This window comes from Euphorbia lathyris, chromosome 3 (genome assembly GCF_963576675.1).
Source record: "Euphorbia lathyris chromosome 3, ddEupLath1.1, whole genome shotgun sequence".
NCBI lineage: Eukaryota > Viridiplantae > Streptophyta > Magnoliopsida > Malpighiales > Euphorbiaceae > Euphorbia > Euphorbia lathyris.
Window position 1 is genome coordinate 91,515,193 of NC_088912.1, and position 10,015 is coordinate 91,525,207.

The window sequence follows — 10,015 nt, forward strand, 5'->3', positions numbered from 1 at the left end:
GCAATATCAATATTCTAGTCTTAAAAAGAGGGGGGGCATCCAACGCTCTCCACATTTGCAATGTATCGCTATCTTAGAGATACGTCCTCGATGCCCTTAAAAACATAAGAGGATCAATCTTATGGGCGGATCCGCCTCTAGGCGGATCCCAATCTCCAATAGAGTTAAAACGATCCTTGGACGCAAGGTCTTTACACTCTCTTATCCTTCCCAGAAAGGAATTCACAAGTCCTACGGGCGGATCATTTCACCTCAAAGATATGTAGCAAATCGATCCCCTGGGCAGCTTTACTTCCTCTAGAAGGAATAGAACAGCTTTCAAACCTTCACAAAGGTTCATACAGTGGAGTATGGCTGGCCACCTACTCCAAATCCTAGGTGTCTATATATTTCCTTACGCAAACGTAAAGGTAAAATAACATAGTTTCCATAAAGGATCAAAACAAATTGTACTTAGAAATGTTTTTACAATATCCCAAATAAAAGCAAGCTAAACAACAATAGGAGCATCCTCCTTTGCGCTTTCTTCGCCCACGGTGCTTGCTTGGGGATCCTCCTTCTCCACATTCGCAGATACGCCATCAGGAGATACCTCCTTATTCACCAAAGATGCGGGACCAAGTGGAAGAGCCTGGTCAGGAATTGGTTCTGCATCCGCCTTAAGGGGCACCTCATCAAGCTCCTCCACCAAAACCGTAGTAGAGGGTTTGGTTTCCTCCATAGGTCCCTTCATCCATCTCCGAATGTAATCACGGAGGTACTCCTTAGCGTCTGGCATTTTATTGAACTTCGCCACATCTTCCGGTTCAGGGACGGCGAATTGCGGATCTGTGAAGTTAATCTCAGGATGCGCCAAGGAGAAGTACGCCATAAGCATCTCGCCGTAATAAAAAGCTTGCACACCCGCCGTATATTCAGCTTCTCCAAGGGCGTTTTCTTGGCTCTTGGCATCAGATGCAATCTTTGCCTTTAAACTCTTAATCTCCTCATCCCTGAGAACTAAGGCGGCTGTGGCAGAAGCAAGGTTTGCATTCGCAGAAGCAAGACCTGCATTAATAGAAGCAATAGTGGAATTGGCTTCCACTATCTCTTTCTCCAACCTCTCAATAGTTGCCTTATCCGCCACATTCTGAAGGAGCTCATTTTCCATAGTGCGAAGGCGAGCATACAACTGTCAAAAACAAACGATTCAATCAAAAAGCAAAAGGACTAAGGAACTAATACTTTCTACATCTTTTCTAAAAGAAACTCACCGAAAGGAGCTCCGTCTTCCCCTTTTGAGCATGAATTGAACCAGGAATCTGGTCATAGTTCCTCTGCACTTCGCCCACCTGACCCAAGGCCTCATCCAGATCATTTAGGATGGATTCGTTCTCGAAAGAACCTTGGGCTCCCAATTTGGCGGACCAGTATCCACCAATATCAGGCTTCGCCGTCTACACAAACATGAAAGAGTCATACTCCGATCCAAAACTTGATGAACGAAAGGAAATCAAAAGGTAGACTACCTGTGCAATCTCCTCAGCAGGTTTGGCGGACCTCATGGCGTCCGCCATAAGCTTAAGGCCCCTAGTGGTGTTGGGCTTCCTCCTCTTTAGTGGCGGCTCAACCACCTTCTCTGCGGGACGTTTACTAGTATCAGCTTGAGGATTCACCGCTTGACCTTTCTTGCGTGCTTCAGCCTCCAAAAACTTCCTGCGTGTCTCTGCAAGAGCGTGATTGGCCTTAGATACACCCCTGCCAAAGAAAACATTAAAGTAATCAAAGTTCACGAAGAAATGAAGGGTACCTTGGTCAAATTGCGCAATCTTTGAGTAAATAAATTTATCCTCTTCCCGGCGAATCAATGGGATATCACTCATCATGAAAGCTAAGGCATCTGCATAAGTCCATGCATCCGCCTTAATCTGCTTCATGAGCTCCGCCACCTCCTCATCACTGTTCGTTAAAATTCGCATGTCACCCGCCATATGTAGCGGCATGGGATTCCAGACTGAAGGAAAGCCCAATGGTTCGCCATCCTTTATCTTCACGTAGGAGAATTTCTCATCCCAGCAATGAACATTAGACATTTTTTCGCTAAAAGGCGAATAAGCTCCGAACTTGGCGAACGTGAGATAAGATTCGGACTTCCTTTTTGAGGGTTTGTGAAAAGCTCTAAAGATACGGCCCGTGTATACAACTCCTAAATTCGAGGCAAGGTAGCAGTCTAAAGCAATGTCCAACCAGCAGTTAGGATGTAGCTGGCTGACTGTGATGTCAAAGTAAGAGAGGATGTCCGCCATCATCTTTGGAAGAGGAAGTCGGAACCCTCTCTCCATATGACTACTATACACTGTGAGGAAGCCGCTAGGCGGACATGAAGGATGTTGATGAGATGTGGCGAGCTGGGTCTCATAATTTTTGATCCAGGGAAAGCGATCCGCCAGATTTGCTAGATCCGCGGCATTCATGCGAGACGGAGTGGACTCCGCTCGGGGATTCTTTTTCTTGGGAGGAATCGAAGAAGAGGCCATTGATCCCCGGAACCACTTAGGGTCACCGGCCGGAGTAGCACCGGAGATAGAAGTAAAAAGAGAGGGATTCCTAGTGGAATGAGTCTGGTAATGATTACGCGCCGAGTTGTCAAACTCAGATCGGAATTAACCGTGTCCTCGGAAGAATGGGAGTTCTCCGACGACGAGGTAGTCCAGCTAAAATCTACTTCAATTTCAGGAGGAGGAGAGGAATTAAAAAGTTCTGAAGTTGATCTAAAAGATGAAGACGAACTTCTAAACATCCAGGAAAAGTTAAAGCGAAAAGAAAATAAACTTACATGAGAAATCGGAAGCTTGGTGCAAAACCCAGAAGAAATCCCAAAAAAGCTTCGAGCGCAGGAGAAAAATGGGGAAATGAGGAAGAAAGAGAAAGGTAAGAAGAAGAAAGAAGTTTTCTTCTTCCTGGGACAGTGTGTCCACTACACGTGTCAATCATCCAATGGCATTGAACAATGTGCTCATTAATGCAAGTGTTTATGACGGTGCGCGGAAGTTGAAAAGCCCTAAAGGACTTTAAGGACATTTTGGGGGGGGGGGGGCTTCTGATAACATTGAGATATTATCCTGAGGACCAAAAGGGATATTCACCTCAAAGTACGTCGCGTAGTGGTCTCCAAAAGGAAGCTGGTTGGCGGATCTCCCCAGATCAGCTCAGAGAGATCCGCTGGCGGACCTATAAGGCGAATCTCTCCCTTCGCCTCTATAACGGCTGGCCGCTGACTCGGCCATAAAAGATCATTAATGAGTTATTAATTAGCTAATCCGCCAGGTTCAGAATAACCCGTAACCGCCATTAATGAGGCATTAATGGAGACTTTCTAGTTACCTGAAGGTTACAACTTCCCAGCTATATATAGCCTGATCCCCTAGGTTATCAAGGTACACACACATTCTCACCATTCTTGTCAATTCCGTTGGTTTCCTTGATCCATCTTACTGACTTTGGCATCGGAGTGTCCCCGGCCGATCCCAACGGCACCTCACAGGGAAGTGCTCCGATCAAGGATTTTTCCTCAAGTTAACAATATTTTAAGGTTATAATTATTGTTAGAAATAATATTTCTACACGGGCAATATTTTTACAAATATTTTTACAAATCTCCGATACGATTTTTATCAAAAACGTCTCGAGTAAATGTATATAAGTAAAATTTCTTTAGTTTCAAATCTCTATTTTATATCATGAATTCATGATAAATATAAATCTTATTTTTAATTTTCAATTAGGTTTATAGGCATAAATCAAACTAACAACTTTAGATTTTTAGCTCGGTATGATTTTCGTCTTACACTAAAAACCAATTGAAGTTTTTAAGGAAACTTTAGCCATAATACATGTTGAATTTCAAGTCAATATAGGATGAATGTGCTATTTTTCTTTTCCCAATTTATAATTTTATTTTCATGTTAATTAAATCAAGTAGTCGTATTCTTAACTTTTGGCCACGATTGCGACCAACCTTATCACAATCGAGGTATGAAAGGGAAGAACATTAAGTACCGTTTACTTTTGGCCACGATTGCGACCACCCTTATCACGGTCGAGGTATGAAAGGAACGTTAGAAATTAAAGCAAAATTAAACGTGTTTAAAGTTTTAAGTAACGATTGCGTCCACCCATGGCATGATCGGTACCTCTTAAACGAACACAAAAGCAAAATAAGTCATATAAAGTCACGGACGAGACCACCCTTATCACGGGCGTGACTAAGAAAATATATTAAACCTAAGTCCTTAATAAATCTATATTTGTAATAGTTTAGGTTTGGGAAAGGAAATTTTGTGCTTTTAATTGCCTTGAGACGAAAGATTCGAAAACATGCTTGCTTACACCGTCCCGAATACTTCAATATAAAAATTGAAATACAAGACGAGTAATATATCTCTTTTATACTAGCTAGTTTGATACTTTGCGTATAAATTTACCATAAAAAGTTTATCTTTCGGTTTAACTAATTTAAAAAGGAATATATGGATATATGTTCTATTTATAAAGAGATTGAGTAAAGAATAAATTCAGTGAAATTTTGCTCGGGACTAGCAAAAGCTTAAGTGTGAGAGTTTGTTAAGCCCAAAATATACCTAAAATATCATATATAAATACGTTAAATTTACATTGAAATCGTGCTAATTATATTCATTTGGAATACTTTTACGTCTTTATTCACTTCTTTGATGCAAGGTACTTAATTATTTGGTTAAATCCAAATAGGAGCTAAAACGGAGCTAAAATGGAGGAAAAACCTAAAAAACGTACCAAGAATGCATATCATTCAGAAGAACGCTCAAGGAGGACAAGAAGCAGTCGAGAGACGGGGAGAAAAGCCCCTGTCGCGACTGAGATTCTCAAAATCTCAGTCGCGACTTTCTAAATCTCAAACACCAAAGTCGAAGTTTTCAGCCTTTTCCTGCACCCCCTGTCGCGACTGAGATTCTCGGAATCTCATATGAGACAGCGAAGAATTCTGCACAATTTTCACATGTTTAAATCCAAGAAACGCGTCTGTTCGTTTGGATAAAGACGACCCTTCACCAACGGACACGACCCATCAATTACAACCCTTCACCAACTATAAATAAGTGATCCATTTCATAAATCAAGGTTGGAAAAGTTAGAGAAATTAGCGAGTTGTTATGTTGAAGAAACTCTGACTCAGAAATGAGTCAGAAAGTTAGATTACATTTCTATGTAAACAAACTTGCTGTACACAAGTTGTTATTAGATTAGTTATAAACACAGTATTAGTTTAGTTTCAAAGGTTGATCAGAGACAAGTTTTCATTCTGGTAGTGGACTGACCAGTCTCTATTCCGAAGATCCAGCGAGAACAATTGACGGCTGAAGCGTATGAGGTCTGACAAACCTACGGAGTTTGAGGGAAAGATTGACAACCCGGATCTCAAAGTTTTCGTTGCAATGCTCTCCAAGTTTCTACTTCTCTGTTAACTTGTGAAGATTCACATTTCATTAATGATATACTTATTTATTCAATACATTCTTTCTGTTGTTATTTTGATATTGTTCTGACAAAATGATTTTCAAAATGATAAATTGGTGTTTTTATTAAAATGTTCTATTCCATCTTATTCATATAAGAACTTTGTTGAACACTTGACAGATTTAGTTTTTATGGATGATATGATCGCTGATCGTGGCTTATCAGATATAAAATACTAGTTTGATTAAGGTAGCAATCTGCTCCGATCCAGAGAGATTTCTACGGTTCAAAGCCATTTAATTGAATAAATTCCTATATTATTACATGTCCATAATCTTTCCAAAGTTAAAGTTGTTTTCTTTGCTTTATGAAAATAAGTTTTATACCTTCTATTTATTCCAATTACGGAAGTATCTGTCTTGTAATCAAAATCTCAAGATGGAATTGTTCTCTAAACTCGATATAATATTCTTATCTAATCCTAATTTACCCAAACCAATTCCATCAATTAAACGTATTTCTTTTATTAAACCTAAACACGTGATTAAAACTGAATTAAATAAAGTTTTAGTTAAAAAGCGTTCCCTGTGGGTTCGATATCTTTTATTACTACAAGCGTATACCGTGCACTTGCGGAAATCGCTCAACATAGGCCAAAGAAGAATAGGAGAAAAGACCGAGATGAAGTGAAAAAGATTGGCAAGCTTCCTAAGAAAGGATCCGTAATGAGGTGTTCTCACTGTAAGAACTTAGGACATAACAAAAAAGGTTGTGCACTTCGTAAACAGGTTAGCCATTTAATTGTATTCATTTAACTGTTTTCTTGTAAAGGTTGTTCCTTTTGAAACACCTTTCCACATGATTTTGATTTGACAAAATTATTTAAGTTAATCCATGATTACGGGACAATTAAATTTAAGTGCTTTGATTTAATTGTACTAATATGTTTGTTCAATGTTGAGTATAAATATAAATACAAATAGAAATAAAAAGTAAGACATGACGAAGTCAGCATAAGATCACATCACAAGCTGAGTAGAGTGGAACTCATCGTGAAAGAAGATAAGTTATCTTCAAAACAGAAGCTTAAAGATCAAGCTAATCAACGAAGCTGAGTGGAACGAAACTCACTATCAAAAGTAGAAAAGTCTTCTTAAGAACTATGTCTTGCAGAACGAAGCTGACCATGGAAGCTGAGTAAAAGAGAACTCAGTATATGTATTAGCAAACAATCACAAACAACGGCTATCAAAGACAAGCTGAGTGATCTTCAGGACAGCATGAATGATCCGTTTGCTAAAAGACAAGCTCCGACAACTGTCTGTACCAATAATAGGAACCTTGGAATTACGCAAAAGCCAATTTCGAGATGCATGGGTCAACTGTTCTTTTGCTAAAAGACAAACTGGCACAAGAAGACGAAATCTGCGAGAAGAAGACAAACCTGACGACTGTGAATTTCAGACGACAGGATTGGCCTGCAAATCTGAAGCTGACCAAGGACTTGTCTCAAAAAGGAGCCGTTTGGATCAACGGACAAATCCAAGATTCAAATCATTTCTGCTTCAGACCTCAACTATAAAAGGACATGATCATTCTTGGATCACAGCCGATCATAACAAGAACAAAAAGAGTATACATACAAAGCATACAAAAACCAAAAGAGATCTTACACCAAATTTCTATTCTTGTGTAAAAGCTAGATTGATTTTCTGTAATCATCTAAAGTGTTCTTCATCCGAAAAGAACAATTTGTATCAATTGTAAAATTGAGAGTGTTGTGCTGAGTACTCGGTGTTGAGTGCTTAGTGGTAGAGAAATCTAGGTATTTGGTTATAGCACTTAGTAGGAGTTGAGTACACGAATAGAGGACGGTACTCTTGCATATTCAACTGCCTTGTAAACGGTTTGCGCTCTACCTTTAAAGAGCTCAGTATTGGATTTAAAAAGCCCGGAGGGACTCTGGGGACTGGACGTAGGCGGAGAGACCGAACCAGGATAAGTCGTGCTGAGTAATCTCTAACTCTCTCTTAATATATATATATATATATATATATATATATCTGTATGTGTTGCTTGTTTTATTTACTCGGCATATAAATTGTTTAAATTGACACTGAGTAAATAAGAGTGTTGAGTTGGAAGCTGACCACAAAAGTGTCAATTCCCAACTCATGTGTAAAATAGCTCTAGTCAACATCTGACTAAAGCTGTCTTACGCTACAATCGGCCGTGCTGACCAAAGCTGAGTTAACAAACTCAAGAAAATATATTAAGTCAGCTTAATTAAAACGAAAAAAAGTCATATTAGTTCCTAACCCCCCCCCCCTTGGAACTAATCACACGGGACCAACAAGTGGTATCAAAGCCAATAGCTCACTACTCAAAGATATAACTATCTTGAGCTGATCCCGATAAATGGCTGAGAACAGCACTCGTTTCCTTCCAGGGAACCAAACAACACAGATACTCACTGAGGGATTATCAATTAGTCGGCCTCCCCTATTCTTTGGATCTAATTATACATTCTGGAAGAATAGGATGAAGAACTTTATTCAAGCCACAAACATGAGTGCATGGCTTGCAATAGTTCAAGGCCCATACGTGCCTTATAAAACTGTTGACAATGAGAAAGTTGTCAAGAGTGAAACTGAGTGGTCAGAAGATGACCTTAAGAAATTACAAAATAATACTTCGGCTATCAATATGCTTCACTGTGCTCTAGATGCTGTAGAGTACAATAAAATATCAGGTTGCGAGTCAGCACAGGAGATATGGAAAAAGCTCGAGGTGACCTATGAAGGCACAAGCAAGGTCAAAGAGTCCAAAGTGAACCAACACATGAGATTGTACGAGCTGTTCGAGATGAACGAAAACGAAGACATCTCGGAGATGAACTCAAGATTCACCAACATCATAAATGAGTTGAAAAGACTCGGCAAGAACTTCTCTGAAGAAGAACAGGTGAAGAAAATCTTGAGAAGCCTGCCCAAAAGCTGGCAAGCTAAGAAAACAGCTGTGGAGGAAGCACAGGACCTGACCATGTACAAATATGATGAGCTGATCGGATCTCTGCTGACTCACGAAATATCTATGAAGAATTTCGAAGCAAAAGAAAAGTCAGAGGACAAGAAACAAAAATCACTTGTCATGAAAGCTGACTCAACCGAAGCTGACTCATCAGATGATGAGGAAATGGCCATGTTCACAAGGAAGATGAAGAAGCTGTTTAAAAAGAATGAGAAAAACAACAAGAGGCCATTTAGAAGAAACGAAAGGTACAAAGCTGAGTCCAGTGACAAATACAAAAAGGACAGCTCCAAGCCTGTCACGTGCTTTGAGTGCCATCGAACTGGGCACATTAAGTCAAGCTGCCCCAATCTGAGGAGAGAAAAGAAGGGAAGCAAAAAGGCAATGGTGGCCACATAGAGTGACAATGATAACTCAACATCGTCAGAAGCTGAAGCCACTGAGTCGGCAAACATATGCTTCATGGCCGATGACGCTGCTGACCACACTCGATCTGAGCAAGCTGACCTCTCTGAAGAATCTGAAATGGAGGAATACTCAAATGAGGTAACATCCTTACACCTGCTTAGAAATGAAATGATTAACGCCCTGAGTGATTTATATACACTGACTAAAAAGTGTAACAAGAAAATAAAGGCACTCAGCAGGCGATGTGATGAGATCGAAGAGGTCAAACTTAGTGACCTTCGATATCTTCTCCAAGACAATTCAACTTTGCATAGCAACATGGAAATTATGCACAAGTTTGTCTCGAAGGTCCAATCAGATTCAAAGAAACTGAGAAAGGATGTCACAAACCTTCAGAACCAAATAAAAGGTTCAAACAAATCCCATGCTAAGTACTCAGGTACTAGTCAGCGAATACAGTTCACTCAGTGTGACTGTTGTGGGAAAAGAAGACACACAACAGATGTGTGTTGGTATAACAAGCGGATTGTCTAATGTGACTTCTACGGAAAGAAAGGACATACCATTAAGGTATGTTGGCATGCTCAGCACAATGGTGCTGACCAAAAACAAAGTCACCCCAAGAGGGTAACATTCTGTGACTTCTGTGGTAAAGCTAGCCACACAATAAAAGTATGCTGTCACAAGTTAAAACATGACTTTGCACCTGTCTATGCTAACCCACGAGGACCCAAAAAGAATTGGGTACCTAAAGATGAATAGTTTAAAATGTAGGTGAGCCTGAGATGCGTGGAGAAATCAAAACTATGGTATATTGATAGCGCATGCTCGAGGCACATGACTGGTGATGAAACTCAGTTCATCACACTTGAGCGTAAACGAGGAGGAAACGTAAGCTTTGGAGACAATAAGAAGGGTAAGATAGTAGGATCAGGTACTATCGGAGGTAACCCCACCATTGAGTCAGTCTCCTTAGTTAAGGGTCTCAAATATAACCTATTGAGCGTAGCTCAGCTTTGTGATAGCGGTAGACAGGTTATATTTGATGCTACTCAGTGTCGGATACTCGACGGAAAAACAACCAAATTGATTTTAACTGCCC